A 22328-nucleotide genomic window follows, 5' to 3' on the forward strand; every position below is an offset into this window, starting at 1 on the left:
TTTTGAGAATAATCATGGACTGAAAGATGTTGCCATGCGGTTGTTCTGTAAGTGTGGTCCTGAACCAGCAGCATGAGATCACCTGGGAACTTGTGAGATAAGCAAAGTCTTAGATGTACTTTAATAGAAACTCTGGGAGTGGGGCCTAGTGCTCTATTTCAACCAGTCCTGCCTGTGATTCTGCTCCATGCTCAAGTTAGAGAAGCATGTTTCTAGTGCAATGCCTCACCCAACTCAAATGGTCCAACGATCCAGGCTTTCTAGTTTAATGCACATGTGTCAGCACTTTAGACTGAAAATTTTAGGAAGAATCTGGAAAGGTAGGGAAGAACTCCCAATCCGCACTGAAAAAACAGAGTTGTATTTCAGTGACATCAGTAATTTAATGGGGGCAGACATTTCCAGCTGGATCCTGATGGGTCATGGGACCTGTCTGTGGGATGGTGATATATGCACAGCTGCTGGTTACAGTCACTTAACTTGGAAGGCTCATAGTATTCAAGGATCAGAATAGGGAAGGCATGATGCCATGTTGTTGAAAGCACCAAATACTGCTATGGATTCATTCAGTAAATGTGAGCATTAAGCTGTTTATACTTAATTTTAGGTTCTTTTAAATATTTTTAAGAATATATTCATATCATTAGTCATGTGCTTCAAGCATACTTTAAAAAGTAAATCAGCCTTTCTCATCAGACCTCTGGCTGAGACTGGGTCGCATAACAAATTGTAGCCACTATATGACAAATGTTCCTAGCATACATACAGTGAAAAATTCTGTTTAGGAAATGGATTTCTACTTGAGCTAGACTGCACCAAAACGTGGCATACATATGTAAACTCTGCTACAAGCTATACCAAAGCAATTCCCATCCATTAGAAAGTAAGGACTAAATAAATTAATGAAAGGACTAGGATGATTGAAAACATATGTTGTCTTATAGTCAGTAGATTTGCTTTGGCCAGGACATTTACAAATAAAATAGATAAGAGAAAACAACAACAACAACAAAACAGGTACACTCTGTTACCTAATTTATACTTTGATTTAAAATATCTAGTGCACAGGTGAGTAGGTATCGTTAGTGTTAATTGGGGTCAGGAAGGCTCCCCATTGCTAGTGAAAAATCAATTACCATCTATGGACAGTGCAGTGTGTTCTGATGACCTGCAAGTTCTGCGTCAGAATTTTTCTGTATGTGGAAGGATTTTGAGAAAGGTAAGAACTTTATTTGGGAAGACATCCAGAAAATTGATTTTGAATTATTTTAAAGGTCAAAAAATCAGGGGGCTTTGTTTAAAAATATATATAGTGTAATTCATATTAGCAGCCTAGCAATTGTGGACATTCTCCATTTAACAGGAAAAAAAAAAAACACCATAATGAATATATGTTAATGGTAGTATTTTTTTTTAAATAGCAATTGCTTCATTTCTTCTATGTTATTTTAGGTGTTAGACATCTTTTAGCTTGAAATTATGTATGCGATATGCCTTTGACCTAGAAATAACAGTACCAATAGGCTTCACATCTGTTTATTTTCATTGAAATAAGAGCATTTCGCGAGAAAACACTGTAGATTAATTCTTTTGAAAAGACGGCATTCTGAACATAATAAGTACGTAAAATAAAATTTAAAAATTAAGGGACTGTAAGTCTGGAAATACTTTTCCATTGACGGAAGGATTCAGAAGTAATTTCCGAACAAAAGGGAAATGAGGGGGAAGCTTCTTCCTCCCTCCCTGCTCTGCCCAATCATACCGTATAACCTTTTATCTCCTTACTTTGATAATATGAACCTATTAGCTTGAACCTATTCTTGGCTCCAAAGTGAAATTTATTGTTTTTAGAAGAGCTAAGAAGGTGTGTGTACTTAGAGAAGGAAGAAAACAACACATATTTGATTTCATGGTGCCAAGCTTGCATTTGCCTTCGGCTTTGCCATTCCAAGAAGATCTTAAGCTTTTTCATCTTAACTCTGATGCACCACCTTAATTTAAAATGTATGAGGTTTGCCCTGATGTGTTGTTGCATCAGTGTCTGGCATCAACAAAATCAAAGCTCCTAACTTTCTCATCCACAAAGGGATGAATTGTGAATACCGGGTGAATTTTCACAAGTCAACATTCCAAGAAAACAGAAAAAGACAAGATTGCTCTGTCTGAAAGAAAAAGTAGCCTAGCTTAAAAAGGATGAAGTATTATTTCTGGTATTCCTGGCTGTAGACTAGATACTAGGCCATAATTATAGTTCCCTTTGTCATTTAATAGAACAGTAATTTTCAAGCTTCCCTTTAGAGATGAAGCAATTGGGGAATTGTAGACTCTGATTCCCTAGGCCTGGGGTGGAGCCTGAGATCTTGCATCACTAACAGGCTCCAGATGATGAGATGCTGCTGAACAAGTGAGCATATTTTGTCTCATTGTGCATAAATGGCATGTAATATTTTATGAACATATACCCTTTCACCCCGTCTTCACAGAGGTTAGGCAAAGCTAAGGAAAGAAACCAGTTGAGGGCAGATTTCTTTTTTCCTTTTTCCCATTAGTCTTCATATACATGCTATGTTTAAAACACAAAAATGAAAATTTCTGGGTCTCAATTTACAGTTATTTAACAAAGGTTACAATTTTGTTAGTTGTAACAGGGGCACAGTTAGGCCAGGGATTTGAGTCTGGGTAAGGAGAGGAACGAGGTCCTGAAGGACTGACGATCAGAGAAAAGGTGATAGTATAATGGACTGTACATCTGAGGGGTTTGTACATCCCTGAAGGACTGTTGAAATGGGAGGGTAGAATGGAACAGCTAGTGGTCAGAGAGTGGAATGCTTGAAATTGAGTTTATGGAAGGATAACTTATTAATAATGACAAAGTCTAGAGTATGGCTGTGTAAGTCACATAGAGTCACTTTTCTGCTCCCAGGTATTTTGAAGGTGATGAAGGTGTGGAAACGAGAACATGAACTTACGACTTGATAGATGTATCTTTTAACTGAGCCCAGATTTAAAACTGACATAGGTCCTCCATGTACCCAATTACTTGACTTGTACATGTGTAAATGGCATGCAGTATTTGACAGGTCTAACTCAGTAGTTTCGGCCAAAAAGGTGATAAGAAGTTGAATTTTAAACCCTGGAAAATTAGGTCAGTCACCCAAACAAAAACAAGGTTCAATAAGCAGTAGATGCCATTTTGTCTAACTCTATTAGATTTTGCCATAGAGGGGGTGGGGAAAGTATATATACACACACACACACACACACACGCACACACACGCACACACGAAGTGCAAATCATGCACTTGCTGTGCTATGAAGGGCTAAATGGATTCTCTGCTGTGACCATGCTACACTTTCCCTTAAATAAGCACATATGGAGATGGCTGAGGAGATCATTGGGAATCTGTACCCACAATGTTGACAGTAATTTAAGTCCCACATCGACGTAATAGCAAGAGTTATAGTTTTATATGCAAAAAGGTTAAAAAGGTGCAAAGTCTATTTTAGGATAATATTTTATCATTTTTATGCCCAAGCATTGAACACGTAGTCTGATACTAAAATCTGTTCTTTTTCAGTGATGAGTAGTCTGTAAATTACTGATTCACATTTATAAACACCCAGAGCACTCAAGCAAGTGTAACGGTCTCTGCTAACCTAGAGGTTTTATTAAATCTCCATCTCTTAAAGTTTAGTGGGTTTATGGTTCAGGGGAATGGGGTAAAGGCATAAATGTTTTAGTTATGTTGCTTATTAAAAAAAAAAAAAACAAACCTTTCTTTTATGAAATCCCTTTTAATACTCTTTTAAATCTGAGTTATTTATGGGATTCATATGTATCTATAGATGTAGATATATCCAATAAATGTATATAAATATGCATAATATAAATAAATACATATGATAAAATTTAATAATTTCACTTTTTAATGTTCCATTTTATTTTAAATACGAAGATATATAATTATATAAAATAATTCACATATTAATTTTTAACCATCATTTAAGGCTATATACTGCTGTTCTGAGGTATATGAAATTATCAATTTATGTAACACTTACTCCTGTGTCATTTATTAACAAGGAAGAGAAATGCGTTGGTCTAAACTCCAAGGTGAAGATATGAACAGCTTGGAGAGAGGTGGAGAAAGTAGCATAGTAGAAGCCATGGCTTTTTGGGGTCAGACAACCTCAATCTCAAATTTGATTTGGGGCTCTGTGCTTCAGGTTCTTTTTTAGTAAATAAGGATAGAAATGCCTATTGTAGAGCGGTTATGAGAAGACAGGTTATGGACGACATACATATATATAGCACTTGGCTCCGTAAACAGAGCTCAATTTTACTCTATCAAGATGTCTTTATAGTCGTGATTCCATATCATGTACTGTGCTGGGCATGGTTTGGGATAGCTAGATCTATACCTAGATCATTCCTACCTTAAAGAAATCACTATCTGGTGGGAAAAAATCCAACTTTCTCAGTCTGTATTTACTGAATACCTACATGTGGGCAGTGCCTTGTGTGCTGTGGGTACCCAGTGAACAAGGCATATCTGGTCCTTCAACTCATGGAACTTACATTCTGATTCCTTCATTTCTTATCCCTTAACACAACTGACAAGTTCCATTGACTATTATCATGTTTCTCCGAAAATAAGGCCTAGCCGGACAATCTGCTCTAACACGTCTTTTGGAGCAAAAATTAATATAAGACCCGGTCTTGTTTTCCTATAATATAAAGACCAATCTTAATCTCATATAATATAATGTAATATAATATAATATAATACAATACAACAATATAATATAATATAATATAATACCGGGATTACATTAATTTTTGTTTCAAAAGATGCATTAGAGCTGATCGTCCGGTTAGGTCTTATTTTTAGGGAAACACGGTATTACTACCTACATAAAGTAATGTTGGCTCTATCCCTCAAATATATATTTATTATACCTTGAACAAAAATGAGAGAAAAAAATGTTAGAAAGGCATTTCTTACTAAAGAATGAAAATAAACTCTGACAAAATAACTTTAGGTAAGATTTTTCTATGAATATATAATTACGTGAATTGCATATTCCTTTTTAAAAAAAATACATTTCCTTTTAGAGTATGTGGCATTGCTACCATTTGATAAATTTATTGGGGGATTGACCAGAAGGACTTGAGGTTATTCATAATAGGCAAAATTAAATACAGAGGGAACATGTTCTGTCAACTTGTATTAAAATGTAGAGTTCTAACTGAGGCTTTTATGAAGGATTGACTCGAACATAGTTGATAAAACAGCATCTCTGGGACACAGAAATTACTCAGACTTTACTGTGATCTTCTAGGTCATTGTAAAGAGCATCCCAAAGAGAAAGTGAAACAGCCCTTAGAGTAAAAATCTAGTATCACGACAAAACTGTATGTTATATGAAGTGGGTGACCTAGAACAAACATAAAGAGGGTTCATGTAATGTTATGCTTTCCAGGAGAGCATTTATGGTGAACTGGAATTGTGCAAATCTCTGTGAGAATGTGGCCTATAAAATATTATGTTTTAGCAAGTTATTCCATCTGTAAGCAATGTGCATGAAATGTGTTTTGTTAAAATAAAGGAAATTGAATTCAAAGTGTGCACTAAAAATTATCCTATCAACATGAACATCAACCTAGAAATTGGATGCAGTCCTTTCCCATATTTTATATTTTAACATTTTCCAATATCATGGAACATTTATCCTATTCACAAATCTGTCTGCCAATGCTATAAGTTTATACTATTTAAAAACTTTTCAAGTTATTTGATAGACAGGGTAGGATAAGGATAGATTGGATGGTAAAATTAAATGGATTATATGCATTGGTGTCACATTTACATGAAGTCAGAGCACAGAAACTGAATGGCAAAATTATATTTCAAATGGCTGACAGATCAAAAGAGACTGCCGACGAAATTCTGAAAAAAAGTCTAATAAAAAGCATTGACACTTGTTTGGGGAAAAACAATGTTTTACACAACAAACATTTGTAGTGTTTGCTTTTCAGGATTGTTTAGCAGTGTCAATATATAGTCGCTCTATGTTGTCTTTGGGAATGGTTGTTTTAGAGAGATATATCATTGGAAACAAATTATCCTTAGTTATGTCATGGACATAATTTTTTCTAGCTATGTGTAGTCAAAATAATCATAAAGAATAGACTTTAAAAAGCAAACAAAAGAATGCACAAATACCTGTAGCCTCCTAAAATATGTAGAATAGTCACATTTACTTTCTAAAGATGGTGGAGGAAAAGGAGTTTGATTCTTCCTGAATGCTTTTCAACATTGGGCATCTTTTGGTTTGCTTTAGAGTCAGACACTGTCCAGATGTCTGACTCCTGAAGCATATGGATTGTGCTCTCTCCTCACTCATCTCACTTTCCAGGGACATCTCGGTCCCAGACTCTGTTAACTGGTACTGCTCCCATTCCCAGGAGATGCCTGAGGGCCACATCCAGAGATACAAGGCTTTCTTACCTGTCCAAGCTAAAGAGGGGAAAACGGAAATGTTGACTGAAAGGGAGAGTAGAGATTTCAATCTAATCTGTTTTATTGTTTCATGTCTCTTGATTGGAGAGTTCATTTGGGGAGTCTACAACTTTTGTAAATGATGTGGTAATAGAAGTCTGGAAGAGATGGGGAAACGTACATAAACAGAGCCAAAGTCCGTCTTTAACCTTTTTCTCCACATAAATGTCCAGCTTCATTTCTCTGACCGTCTTGTCAATATCTTCCACACCAAACAAATACATCTTTTGGTAATTTCACACCTTGGAATTCCATACCTCTTTGCTTTAATAACCTTTCTGCTTCCTGTTAGTCTGTTCTAGCTCTTCTTCACTACATGAATGAATGAATGAATGAATGAATGAATGAGTAGAGACAACACCCCATTTTCTTTGGGATGTTTTAATAGACTGTTTACTAAATATTAAAATTGCCATCATAATCTATTCTGTGTTGCTATTTTTTTGTCCCTTTGAATAGTAACTTAGGAGACTATATTTTAAACTTCCAAGAAATTTCATTTTTTAGTTTATTTTTTGTTATTAATTATGAGTTACTTTTACATCCTAAGTAAAGAATATAAAAGAGAAATTAAAATAACATGCACTTGTCATCATACTGTTTATAGATTGTATCCTATCATCTATCATCCTGTTGTTTCCAAAATATGGGAACATTTTTTTTTTTAATGTTTCTTTTCTCTGTGTTTTGTTTTGCTTTGCTTTCTAGTCACATACGCCATTTGTATGTGGATAACCTGCTGTTATTTTGACTGTTTGTAACTAGAAACTTCAAAATAAAATTCTTATGTCCAATTGTCAAAGTAAAGCACGTACATTAAAATAATTTTTGACAGTCATTACAGAAGAAAGAAATGTGATGACATGAAAATAATAAATCTTATGGACAAATCCCCATGATTTAACCTGTGGATAATAAATATATCTTTAGTAGACAACAGAAATACCTGAGAAACAATAGTTTATAGTATAATAGAAGAAAAGTAGTTCTAATTAAAAAACATTTGAGTTTAAAAATTAAGTTTGATCTATGCCAGACAAAACTTTTATTGTCACTTATTCAGTATTCATTATGCCCATAAAATAACATATTTTGAAATATATTATTCCCAATGAACTATGAGACAAAAGCTCCAAAACTCGACCTTTGTGTGTGGGAATGAAAATTAGATTTTGAATTTAGGCTACTTAATTAATGCTGACATTATTTAACCTATCCTAGAGCAGCTTCTTACTCATATACCTTTCTTTCCTAATGCATTTGAATTTTTTAAAGCATAGAAAATAATGAAGCTTAAAGAGGAGACACACTGGGAGAAAATATTTGCAAATCATGTATCTGCTAAGGGATATGTATAAAGAATATATAAAGAACTCTTACACCTTAACAATAAAAACACAAATGATTGAAAAATGGACAGATTAAATAGACGATTTTTGCAAAGAATACATACAAATGGCCAATGTAAAAGATGTTCAACATTTTATATCACAGTGAGCTATCTCTTCTTACCCATTAAAATTTTGTGGTATTGATAAAGGAAAAATGTATATTTTTTCCTCCTACCTTTCTAAATTCTTCTGGCTGGACTAATAATCAAATTAATATAAGACAGATTAATAGGAGAAAATGACCAAATTTATTATGTATGTACATACAGAGAGGCCATACGAATATGTGACCCTAAGGCAGATCAGGCAGTTAAGGCTTATATGCCATCTTGAGCTGAGGAGATGGGTGGGGGCCAGAGTAAGATTTGGGATTTCAAAGGGTAGGAAGGAAATCACATGGATATAGAAAAGCAAATGTTTGGTAAAAAAAAAAAGTCTTGCAGAGCCATCTTGAAAAATGGGGCACAGGGAGGACTTTGATCAAATGGGCCTTGCTAGGTTTCTCCCTGTCTATCACATTTAGTTCATATTAAACTGTAATTATCTATATGATGATGGCCCCCTTTCTGCAGCAGGTCCTCTATCTCAATTCTTATAAGCAGTTGGGGGAAGGTCAAAGTTTCTTCCTGAGTCTTCATTTTCATAAAAATAATCGGCTTAAAATAATCAATATCCCCAAAGACATATTTTGGAGTGGCAAACAATGCTTTCTCTCACAATAATAAAAAAGACAAATAATGAGTTTTGGCAAATAAATGGCAAAATGGGAAACCTCACACATTCCTAGTGGGAATATAAAATGGTGCAACTGCTGTGTAAAGTTTGACAGTTCCTCAAAAGTTAAGCTCAAAATTATTATCTGATCCATCAATTCCACTCCTAGATATATATCCAAGAGTCCCCATCCCCTTCAATAAAGAACCTGCCTCCCAAACCTCTAGTTTAAATGTATGCAAATCCTTTCACTTCCTTGTCACCCTTCCCAAATCAATCATCAGAAACAATGGATTCTCCCTTGACAATTATCCTAGTTTCCAAATATATTCTAGGCAATGTCTGAACTCCAATCTAGTTTGGGCTTTTCCATTTAAGAGCTGTATGATGTTAGCACATCACCTAAACTCTCTGAGTTTTGGTGAATTAGAGAATAGAGTTATTTCTTCTCTTCCATCCTAATAGTGGCATTATGAGGACTGATTGATACACCAGTAGTTTATGGGTCACCATTTTGAAAAAAATTATATGAGGTTTTTTACAGAAGTTATCACATGTGACATTTAATCATTTTCTCTACGGTAGTCTGTGCTTAATAAATGATTCTTTATTTGACTTAAAAATAACTTCCACACAAATCCATAGGGAGAACAGGACCGGGAAAAAAAATCAGGATATCTAAGATAATCTAAGGACTAATGAGGTTCCACAGTAATTTAACTAAAACGCATAAGAGTACTGAGGACACAGCTTTCAAATGTGTCACTGTTATGTCATTGAAAAAGAAGGATTTTCTAACTAATCCTAGACTAAATCTACACTTATATTTCATAATAAAAATAACGAACACTTATATACTCCATATCATATCCCATTCTATATTCTCAATGCTTTGCATATATTACTGATGTTTTACTCTATATTTCAGGACTTCCTTCAGTTAAATGACCTCTTTGTAAAGTCATTTAATAACAGGTTAATTACCTAAGTTATATAGTGCCTGGCTAGGAGTATATCATATGTTAAACATACAATATAATTCATATACACTTTTTTACCACTGCTAATTCTATATTCTTTCTCCATATGGGATACTTATTTGCATATACAGCAAAGGAGCAGAATTGCTGGTTTCCTCCCATCTTTTGTAATATTTATTTGTGTTGAAACACAGCTTATCTGTCAATTAAATTTGGTCCACTGGTTGAGCTGCTAGTTTTACCTTAATTCCCTCATTCATTCACCTTTTATTCAAGCAAAGTGCCGTTTAATTTATGGTTTCTTTTCTCTCCCTCCAGCCTAAGCTTCTTAGAAAATAAATGAGGCTGTAAGTCCTCATTTAGCCTTTCTTACTCTTGTTGATTCTATCGGAGGATTTGAATCACATCAGTCATTCACCAAGCTACTCCTTTAGGGCATCATGTTCTCCGTCTTTGTCTCTACAATTTTTTTTTTCCTTGTAGAAAATTGTAAAGGTGTTTTTATAGGAATTCTGATATTAGAGCAGCCATATGTTTTTAATCAGAATCGTCTCTTAAAACACCATGGAATTCATACTCACTTTGGCAACCTTGAGATCACTTGGCAAATAGCCGGGACTGAGGTGAGGTTCCTAAGTCTTCCTTCAGTTGTCATTAATCTGCTCAATCTTGAGGGTGTGTTCATTGGCCTCTGTCCCATTGTGCATCAACTGGATGTATATACTGAGCACTGGTGCCAACACGCTCCATGTAGTTTCTCTACTTGGCACACTTTTTGATTTAGGCAAATTTAATATAGGGTGAGTGTAAATTCCTAAGACAGACAGAGAAGATATACAGTGTTAGAATTCTTAGCTAACAAGGGATACTGCCAAATGATAAAATATTAATTCTATTACTTTGTATGCAGATATGTGAGAACTAGAAGCAATTACCCCGACTCTAATTGCTTCATAGATGAATACAATTATGATGTTACACTCGTTCTGTCTGTATTCTCAGTATAAAATAACATCCACATAAGACAGTCAGAAATTTCATTTAAAAGTAAACCTTACCAATGTAAAATATATTAAGGCAATAAACCAAGAGATTAAACTTTCATAAACAGTAAGAGCTCATTGTTTTGTAAATGAGTGTATAATAATATCTTTGCAGCTCAGATGAAACCATAAAACTGACTGGAGGCCTCACTTTTTTCAGCAAACTTTTGATTTATCTTTTTAATCTGTTGTTAGCATTGTATAGCAATTAAACATTGAAAATGGGCTAGAGTCTTCTTGCCACATTGCTCTTCTCCCATTCACTTCTGTCATTTCTTTTATAATGACGAGCAATTTAGAGGAACAAGAAACAATTAGAATGTAAGTAGCTCCTGCTGTTACAGGTGTTTTCTGCTAATGAATAAAAATGACTGGAATTATACAAAGGTGGAATTTAAGGAAAGATCTCTTTTTGAGGGTTAGAAGATTTAAAGATCTCTGGACAAAACTCAGAAATAAAGCACAGATTTCCCAGTAATATTTATATCAGGAATTTGATAAAATAAGAGTTAGTTGTTGACAGCACCCATATTTTTAGGCTGGCCAAATGAAATTGCACTTCTAATACAGTCGTTCTCAAATTTAGTGGACATCAGAATCACCTGGAAAGCTTGTTAAAGCACACATACTCAGGGGCCCCACCCCTAGTGTTACATTCAGATTCAGTCAGACTGGAATGAAGCCAAGAATCTGTATTTTAACAAGTTTCTAGGTCCAGAGACCACCTTTGAGAATTACTGATCTAATAAAAGGCAATGACTTTTGCATTCTTTCAGCCCACTTCCCCTCAAGAAAAACTCCAAACGCTTGATTTTCAAAGTCATGATCATGACACTGATATATGGTAGACTCAGGTAATAGTAGACTCACTTGGGATAAATAAATTTACAGATGATCCCGTGATTCAACTAAGACCATACAGTCGAACCATACTGGAAACCCAAGAGTATTTTCTTTCTAATTCAGAGTTCTATGCTCTCTTCTCTAAGCTGTGTTCACTGAAAGAAATTTCTGAAACATTGGCCTAAAGGTAACAGTTTAAGGAATTATAATTTTGGTTTTAATTACAAGCCTGACTTAATGCAGTGCAGATGGGTGACTCAGACAACAAGGTTGTTATGAAATTAAATGGGTTGCTAAAACAAACTTCCCTTTCCTGAGTCCCCCCATGTGTGCATAACACAACAGGGGCCAAACAATTTATTGGTTCTAAAACCTCAGCTTCGAATGTTAATCATTTATTCAGCAAAGACTAGATTCATTTAGGTTCATGAAGTAGTGACATATTTCATAGCTCTATCTGTATGTTGCAAAAAAAGAAACTAAAAATTAGAACACTTTCATCCTATTGTATAATGTTACACAAAATGTGTTTCTCATAAAGATCACTCTTGTGTTGTTCCATATCTATTCCAGTCATAGGAGGGGAAGGAGGGAGGAGGCTCCAAGTGAGTGTTAACAGGGACACAGAAAGGAAAAGGAAAAAAAAATGTTATGTAAATTGCAAGAGTTAGCCTCATCTTTAAGCTATGCAGAGAATAACTCCTTAGTAAGATGTGATTTCAGCAAGGGTTTTCTAGCCGAAAAAACCCTCCCCCCCCCCACCTCACCCCCCGACACACACACACCTCAAACAGCTTATTGGATAACTAAACTTCCTGTAACATGAACCAATGTCTTTCATTTAACAATTGAAGGTTTCATACCTATCAATAAATGTAAGAGCCTCCCACCATCCGGGCTTTGAACTTATGCACACTTGCAGGGAAGTGTGTATGATTAAACAGACCTTCTCTGGTGAGCATATTTTCTTCCATAAAGTATGAGGCAACATGAATTCATTTGACAAGTATTTAGTGAGCACCTACTATGTATCAGAATCTTGTTTTGGGGCTTGATGTTCACTGGTGAACAAAACGAGACCAACAAGATTGCTGCCTTTTGAAGTTTCCAGTATGGGGACCAGGGTGTGGAGATAATCAGTAGACAGTAACCTAACTGTAGGGAGCCAAAGTGAAAGCAGAGAATCAGTTAGCACACATTTGCAGTTGAGAAATGATGGAGGCTCATATCACTGGTGGTAGCTGTACAGCCAGTGCAGAGTGGTTGCGTTCTATACACGTCTTAAAAGTATCAACAATCGGACCTGTCAACAGATAGGATAGTCTGTGAGAATAAGAGAATAGGAGAGCATGTGAAAACAGGAGAAAGTAAAAATATGTCCATTTTAAAAGGAAAATGGATTTTTCAGTTGACTATAGGTCCCACAACTAAGAAAAATTATCACTCTTCTGACTACCCTGCAGGAAGTTACTCCCTCCCTCCTTCCCTCTCCTTAGAACTAAATATATTAAATTCTCATCTAAGTCAAATGGTTATCTTCCTTGCCCTGCTAAAAAAGATATAGTTCCCAGAACCAGTGACCATATACATTTCCATGTCTAATATTGGAAATCAAGAAGTTTGTAAGATGTGATTAGTGGGTTAATTTTCTGCATTTCATTTTAGACTTCCTTTTAAATCAATTTGCATAATTAGAGACTATTTTTTAAAAAATTCTTATAATTTTAGGGGGCATAGTGTAAAATGTGGTTATCTTTGGCCCTCACCAACTTTGAGGCACAATTAAAAATACATTGACATTGATATCTCTAATTCACAAGCAGGAAGCACTTCCCCCATCATGGCATGCCTTTGACAGCCACTTCACTGACCCCCAGCAAGGCCTGTCTAGTTGTTTCAAACTGAATCCAGAATATTTGCACAAATGTGCCCCCTACCACTTCACCACTTTTTCTCTGCTCTGCTGCCTCTATCGCTGTTTATAAGCCGCATGCGAAGGTAGCTTACAGCTGCCACTGCTGTCACCTCCCTCTGTGGAGTTGCTTGGATTCTGTTTCTTGGAGTTCCAAGTGTTGTATACTCTCCAGGTAGCAGCTGGAGTTTCATTCTCTTTGTTGTTACTGTGCAGGGGCCATGCTGTGATTAGCTGAGCAGTGATAATGCCCCTCTCCCTACCTTAAAGGCCCACTTTCATGTTTGGGTCTTGTCTTAGAGAAGCTTCAGATCTCACTAAGTCTCTGGGAAAAAGAGCCACTCAACTTTTGCTTATATCCCCTTCTCTTCATTTACCTCAGATCTCTTCCCTGGGGCCTGACTCAGCATAGATGCTCAACTGGCCTCTGAATTCCTGGCTTTTCTGAGACACCCACACACAAAACTGTTTTTGAAGATACCACACCATCCTTCCCTAAGCTTATCTCCTCACTGCAGTGACTCACCATTGTTTTAATCAGACACAACCAAACTCTGAATCTCTGTTTAGGCTCAGCTGGCACTCACAGGACAAGTCTATTTTTGTCTTAAGAAACGAAAAAAAAAAAAAAAAAACATGTCTGTATGTATTTATATATATATATATATATATATATATTTTCATATGCATGTATATGTATATGTAAAATAGCTTCGGACTAGACTCCTGAATGCTGCACTGAATTAGTTTAGCTATATTTTCATCTGGCCACTTTTCTATCGTTTTTCTACATTAAATGGAGCACCCTACGCTTGTGTTGCAGGATGCCCTGGATTTCCACAATGACCCACGTGAGATAATAGAGCTTCAAGCCTGTGATAACTTGAAACTGATGTGGAATGGTTTCTGTTCTGGCTTTAGGATAGTTTTTCTTTGAATGTGACTATTGTTTGTTTCTTAGGAGGTGCATTGGCACTATGGCTAGCTTTGAAATTCAGATAATGAGAAATGACATTCCTCCTGAGAGAGCCAAAACTAGTTGATAAATTGTTATTGTGTAACCTTTCAGGGAATGATCTATAATTAAACCACAAAAAGGACATTAAAAAAATGTGTTTAACTCACTCCTTGAAATAAAAGAAATTCAAAATTAATGCCCAAAGTTTAAAGTCAAGTGTACAATATTAAGAATTGTGCAACTATTTTGCTCTTGGAGAAAACTTTAGCTGATGCTTGGATCTGAAAAATACCACAGCAGGATATATGTATAACAAAAGCCAAGATTTGCTTCAAGTCCTTATTTATCTCATTTGGATACACATGTATATTTTCCTACTTATAAACTTATGGTAAGAAGAAGGGTTTATAACCAATTTGTTTAACGCTGTGGCTGTTTTCATAGATCTGAACTACTGCACAGTTGGTTACATTCAAACCAATTCAGAAGAAATGCCTCCTCTTTTCATGAGCAGTGAAGATTTATGTATTTGACTTTGAAGTCAGCAACTGTGTAACATTTAATGCCAAATCAAATGTAACATCAAATTACCTTGTATTCATTTAAATGAATTTGCAGATTTATGGCAGACTGGCATAGATCCCAGAGAAGTGGGGAAAGGACAATGACAGCAGATTGTAAGGAAGGAAAATGAAGTAAATATCTGGGAATTAATCACTTGTAAGGTTAAGGTCCATTCTTGAAAAGAGTCAGAAGCAATTTATTCTGCAATCAATTTGCAAGCACCTGGAGTGTAACAAAGTGGCAGGTAACATGGACTGCTCAAAAACAAGCTATGCCAAACAAAACTAATTTTCTTCTTTGACAACGTGACTGATCTTATAGACAGGAAGACCCATTGGTTACAGCCCAGTTTGACTTTTGTACAATAATCAATGCTATTTCACATGGAATGGTCATTGACAACTTGCAAAAAAAATGTCTTGGGTGGAATAATCAGGTAGATATTGAACTGGTTAGGGAAATGCTCTTAGACTTGGTCAGTGAATAGGTAAGGACAAGTTTGTGGTTATTTACAAGTTTCCCACAAGTTGTACTGTGGATCTGATTTTTTTTTTTTTACACACATGGATTCATGAGAGAGTATAAAACATATTCAGAGACCTGAAGCTAAGTCAGCGTTGTTGGAACATCTTTGCCAGAATCTCTGAAAAGAATATTGAGATTCTAAAGTAAGTTTTAACAAATAAGAGTGTGATTGAACTGAACTGGGAAGGAATTGCAGAGTAATTAATGGTAGAAAATATGTATTAAAAAAAAAAGTCTCATAAATGCAAAATGTAAAAATAAGGCTGCTCTGCTTACATTAGTTTAAACTACTTTCCCTGCATCTTCTACTGCACCTCTGCCCCAAACCACAGTACCCTTTGCAAGATTTCAGGTGCAAATGAGCTGACTTTGGCACCAACGTATGTCAATGATGTCTTTTGATTACTCAGAAGGTAAAACATTTTTATACATTCGGTGAAAGGGTGTTACTTTTAGGCCTCGGTCACTGAGAGACCATAAACAACAAGATATAGCAATAAAGCTGTACCTAAGCCTAAACGGAAGGGTTGTTGATCAACTCAAGAGAGAATCAGGGATATACAATTTTTATAGGACTATATGTAATTTTCCACTGAACTATCTGTTTGACTAGAGATACCACACAAGAACTAATATATCTTATCTATTTTTGTCACCAAATATATATTTTTTGCCATTCTCAATAAAAATACTTCATGAGACCTCATTGGGCCAGCATGATGTGAAAAATAAAGTTCTTTTATATGCCAAGATAGACTTTAAATGGATAATAATGACCATGGCTATTATTAGCAAGTGTTTTCATTCTTGAGAAAGAACTAATAATAGCTGACAATTATAGTGCTTACTATATGCCAGACACTCTCAGAGTTACCTTGTGTATCTCAAATAATCTTCACGTCACCCTGTGAGAAAGGTTCTATTATAATTTCCATTTTACAGATGAGGCACTAAGAGTAAACTGTTGTATGCCTAGATCTCAACTTTTGGTAAAACCAAGAGAATTTTATTTGCAAGTAATTGTCAATGATGCATCTTTACAATTATGGCATGCTGTATGTTCCATCTAATTCAAATGTGTGCTTCAGACATGCATATCCCCTCTTCTAGAAAATTGCTTTAGATAATATCCTGCACTGCTGTTAGATCACATTTCCTCCTCACAGAGAAGGTAGGCTATAGATTGGTAGTTCCTATGCCTCTGTAAAAGATAATTTTAACCTCATCAGTTTAATATTACCAAATAAATGAAAATATATGTGATGATTGTTCCAAGAATTTTTAAAAGTAAACATGATCTTTAAACAATCTAATTAGCATTCTCTAATTTTGCATAACATCTGTGGAGATTGTAGTCTCAAATTCATTTTTAATAAGAATTTGTTAAAATTTGAATTTGAAATGTTTTTCAGCTGCATTATTGAAATGAAAGAACAAAAGAGCCCTGGTAAATATTTTATTTTAAGTATGCAATTGATTATAATCGTAACATTTCAAGAGTCTTACTTAATTTGTAAAATGCAGCAAAGATAATCAATTATGATTGATTTTAAAATACCTTGAGGAAAATGGTTTGATATGATATTTAAAATAAACAAAAATTGGTAACCACAAAGTTCTCTTTTAATAAAATGATATTTAGATTTTTAAGAACTTTTTACAATTTAAGTACATATTATTTATATGTATATATAAATTTCACTTTCTCCCTTTATAAATGTTTATTTGTAAAACTTAAAAAAAAGAACAAAACATTCATACTACATTGCAAAATATGTAATTATTTAAGAATTAAAATTAATTATAAAGGTGATGATGTACATATGAAACATGAGTATCGTGTAAAGTCATATAAAATTATTAACATTCTTAAAATTTGAATATTTTACCTTCCATAACAGTTTGCTGGTAGTACCTCACACGTGAGTAACAATTTTAGAACTATTCTTAACACGAAACTGCTTTTGGTTTTCCTTTCTCATTTTCTTATTAGGAAGTAACTACAAGCTTCTATGTGGCAGAGATAATTTTAAATAATGGCAAGAGAGTGGCCAGGAGAAATATATGCAGACTTTTGTAAAGATTATTCATTGCTATTGCAGGAATAGGTTTTAGTCCCGGTCTTGCTTCATATGTATGTAGTACTTATTCTTGATTTATTTCGTTACTTAATATTCTTTGAGTTTTAGTGCTAGAAAAATATTAAACAGATACCTACATAATATTAAAACAAAACAAAACAAAACAAGATAAAAAAAAGCACCATAAGTTTTAACTCTTGATTTTGATTTCCATTAGGCCTTTATTTGAAATGGACATCTCTAAATAATCTTTTGGACTTTACACGTAAGGATCACAATACTGCCAATTATACTAATCGTCCATATTATCAACCTGGTCAGCTTTGATTTACCTTTTGAGTACCTTAGGTATAATTTGAGCAAAATTAGAATCACTGGCCAATAGAGTTTTTGTTAGATGTACTAAAATGTTATAATCAACTTTTCTTTTTCCTCCTTTGTAACTGGCTTTTGGGGCCCACTTAATTGGACACCTTTGTCACAATGAACTAGACACAACCTGGCTTGGAAAAACACAAAAGCTTCATTGGTAAAAAAGCTTCATGGGTCACCAAGTGACCCATGAACAAAATTGAGATTGGGTTGCCCTTTGAAATATACCTATTTGAATTGTATTATCCCCAGAGCTCACTGTGCCTCTAATCTTGTGAAAGGTTAGTATTCTATCTATCAGAGAAAGGTACTGGTTGATATCTACTCTTGATGATAACTGAATGCAGCAGGTGGAACTGGAAGGAGATGCATTACCATCCGCAGTTCATATAGAGAGGGGGTAAATAGGCATGGAGGGAGCCACATTTACAGCATAGGCACTTATTCCTACAGCAGGGTATTTAGAACAATACAAAACCAAAAACAAAGAACAGCTACTTGGGGGAAGCTGTACAAAACTCATTAAATAAGTCTCCCGAAAGCAGAGCTGTTTTAAGATTACTGTTGATAGAGATGACCAATTTCTAATATGTAGATAGATACCTTCTTGAAAACCATGGCTAATTGTTTTGGGGAAGGTTTTATGAGACACATAAGAATAAAAGTAAGAATGAGATCACTATGTAACATATGGGATAATAACAATGAACAAATATTATAAAATATGCAGTGAAATGAAAATAACGGGCCTGTGGTGTGAATATTTTTAAGAAAAATACTCAACTGAATGTATTCTTTCAAAGACTTTTACATGTGATCTATATAATTTAGAAGGTAAAATATAAATAATTTAAAAGTTATTTGTAAACTTAAAATACACCCATGAATCAAAATAAGCATGTTTCATATATATGATTTAATTTGATTTTAACATGAAAACTAAGGTGCACGCATTCAGTATTGTAGAATTTCATGAAAGGTGTTGATACTCAATAATTGACACTTTATGAAATGGTTAAAAATGATTGTTTTTGTTATTGTACTCTAAATGATTGATGTTATAAAAGTATAATAGCCATCATACAACATGAGATTAATGAATTAAATATTTTCTCTTTGAGAATAATCTCATAACTGACTGACAAGGTAAATTTAATCATTGGTAAGCAAATTTATATCAACACTAAATTAGTAATGCATTTGCATTTATGTCTTACACAACTATAATGTGAATCTCATATACCGACACTAGGATGACTATTGTTTATTCGTCAAAATTATATAATTACCTTTGAATTAAGAAAGCCATGATGCTAAGTGTGGCTGATGTTCATTTCTCTTTGATAGATTTAAGAAGTAAGATGATTTCTAAGACATAATTTGGGGAGACTGTGCAATTTCTAAGTCTTATCCAACAAACTGAAGCATGTGGTGACAGGTGATTGGAAGGTGCCTTGAATTTCTTCACTTTTTTTGTTATTGTAAAATGTTTGCAGAAACATTAGAATTACACGGTTTATCATCCTGTGCTAACGTTCATCAAATCCCTACCAAACCGTCTGTAGAGAAAATGACTTTACATTTATACAATCATTGATATCTAACGTTGGTGTTCTTTTGTTTTTCTTTTTTAGTTTGGGCTGACATCTGTAATAATGAACAATGGAATTTTATTGAACACTGATTATATCAATTTGAGAAATCCTTTCTCTGTCTAGAAATAAATAGAAATTATCTATATTTTGAAAAACATTCATTTGACTACAAAAGTGTAGAGTTCTAATTATCAATGAATAATTACCTAACCTGACTGGCACCATTATTTTGCAGCCCTCGTGCTATGCCCTGTAGACTACTTACTACTTCTTTTTTTATTAAGTCCTTTTCACTTATCAGCATGGCTCTGCTAGATTTAGAGTCAAGAGACTCAAATTCTATCCCTGCTACCTTGTGGATATATTCTGTGATTTCTGAGTAAACTTCTTTTTTTATTTTCTGCCCTCTCATGCTTTTTTTTGGTCTTATTTCTTGGACTTCCCTCAGTAGGTTCATTAAACAAAATAGTTTTATTCAACATTTTTAAATGGGTATTTCCCTCTATAATTAAGCAGAATTTTTTATTCAAAAGGTCTTTTCATGTTAAATAATATTTATCATTTTCTCCAATTATTAAAGTAATTTATAGTCATATAAACTTTGGAAAATTAAACACTCTATAGAGATGAAAATACAAATAAACCATTTAAATTGCTTGTGTGTGTGTGTGTGTGTGTGTATAATATTTCTCACTGTATTTATACGTTTTTCACAAAATTGAGATTATACTGTATATATATATATATTTTTAAATGTTCACATATTTATTTTATGTTTTTAATTAAATTTATTGAGGTGACAGTGGTTAGTAACATTATATAGATTTCCAGTGTGCATTTCTATAATATGAGTACATCATCTGTATATCACATTGTGTGTTCACCACCCTGAGTCAGTTCTCCTTCCATCACCTTATATTTTACCCTCTCCTACCATACTCCCTCTCCCCTTACCCTCTGGTAACCACTAAACTGTTGTCTGTGTCTTTGAGTTTTTGTTTGCTTGTTTGTCTTGTTCCTTTGTTGCTTTCGGTTTTATATCCCACATATAAGTGAAGTCATATGGTTCTCAACTTTTTCTGACTTATTTCGTTTAGTATAATCGAAAGAATCATCCATGTTCTCGCAAATGGCAGTATTTAATCTTTTCTTATAGCAGAGTATTACTCCATTGTGTATATACACCACACCTTCTTTATGCAACACCTATCGAAGGGCACTTGGGTTGTTTCCCTGTCTTGGCCACCATGCATAATGCTGCAAAGAACATTGGGGTACATATATCTTTATGGATACATGTTTTCAGATTTTTTGAGTAGATACCCAGGAGAGGGATTGCTGGGTCATATGGTAATTCTATTATTAATTTTTTGAGGAACCACCACACTGCTTTCCATAGCGGCTGCACCAATTTATATTCCCACCAGCAAAGTATGAGGGTTCCTTTTTCTCCACAGCCTCTCCAGAACTTATTATTTTTCTTGTTGATGTATAATTTTGTATCTGTTTTTTTATCTTAGCATTTTCTGTCAAGGCTTACATTAAAAGTAGACATCCTGTGAATCTGATGATGTTTCAGGACCTATCACTTGAATAGAACCTTTTCAAGCCCCTATACCTAATTTAGTACTTGTAATTTTTTTGTTATATTTTTTAAAGAGAGTCCTCAAAATTGTATACGCGTCGATCCTCATAGAACTTGTGTTTGCATCTGTGGGAAATATTCTGAAGCTAGACTGCCTGGTTTTGTAATCCCAGAACCATCACCTGTTAGCTATGAATCTTGGAAGTTACATGACTTTTATGTTCCTATTTTCCCAAATGTAAAATGCAGATGATAATGATAACTACCTCAGAGAGTTGTTTACAGATTAAATTAGTTAACACATGAGAAACTCTTGGAAAGTTAACTCAGGCATAGTTAGTGCTTACTAAGTATTAGCTTTGAAATATCCTTTACATATAATCATAAATACAACAGTATTTTACAGTGTGCATATTCTCTTTCTTAGGGATTTTTTTTTTTTTTTTTTTTTTTTGCTGGTAGAAATAGAGGAATATCTTTTACACAAACACTTTACCTTGTCTTTGCAATTGAGCTATTTCGTTTTATTAGTGTTCTTTCCAACTGAAGCATCTTGCATTTCACTTTTTTAACAAATAAATTCAGTAATAAATATTAAGGAAGTTAAAATTGTTTTTTTATAAAATGTAGGTAGTTAAAAACAATTCAAAAATAAGGGTGAGGTATAGCAGAATATATGAGTATGTTATTATTCAATTTATTTTTTAAAACTCATGCTTTGTATGGACTTTTGCTTTCATTAGACATTCGTTGAGCAAAGAAAACTTAACCAGGAGTTTAAACATAGTTTCAGCATTACAGGTTTTTGATGGACCAGAAAGGATATAACTTAACAATTTAGTGTTAAATTAAGATATAATGCTTTCATTAAAACTTTTATGTTTAATTATGTTTTTACAACTCAACATTTCCCAATACATTTAACATCTTCCTTCTGTTGTCTGTGTTATGCACTTCAATGACACTTTAGTTAGACTATGATAGGCAATCCCTTTTCCTTGGCTATTAATTAGCTTTGGCAATATCAAAGCTTAGTCCTCCCTCTTCCCATGCTGCACCCTTTCTTCCATGGGAGGAACCCAGTGAAGGCAGAGGAAGACTTAGAAGGGAGAGTTAATTGATGGTAAAGGAAAAAGAGATGGAGGAGAAAGGAAAAGAGACTAGTACATTCTTATCACCTGGACGACTGCTAGTGCTCCTTA

The 22328-nt window shown here is 34.3% G+C and overlaps 1 protein-coding gene across 2 annotated transcripts in view; it reads left to right on the plus strand.

The window, feature by feature from the left end:
- GPC6 (glypican 6) overlaps window positions 1-22328 on the plus strand; it is a 1028052-nt gene that overhangs the window by 480471 nt on the left and 525253 nt on the right. The window lies entirely within an intron of this gene.

The sequence above is a fragment of the Rhinolophus ferrumequinum genome, chromosome 4 (genome assembly GCF_004115265.2).
Source record: "Rhinolophus ferrumequinum isolate MPI-CBG mRhiFer1 chromosome 4, mRhiFer1_v1.p, whole genome shotgun sequence".
In the NCBI taxonomy this organism is placed as follows: Eukaryota; Metazoa; Chordata; class Mammalia; order Chiroptera; family Rhinolophidae; genus Rhinolophus; species Rhinolophus ferrumequinum.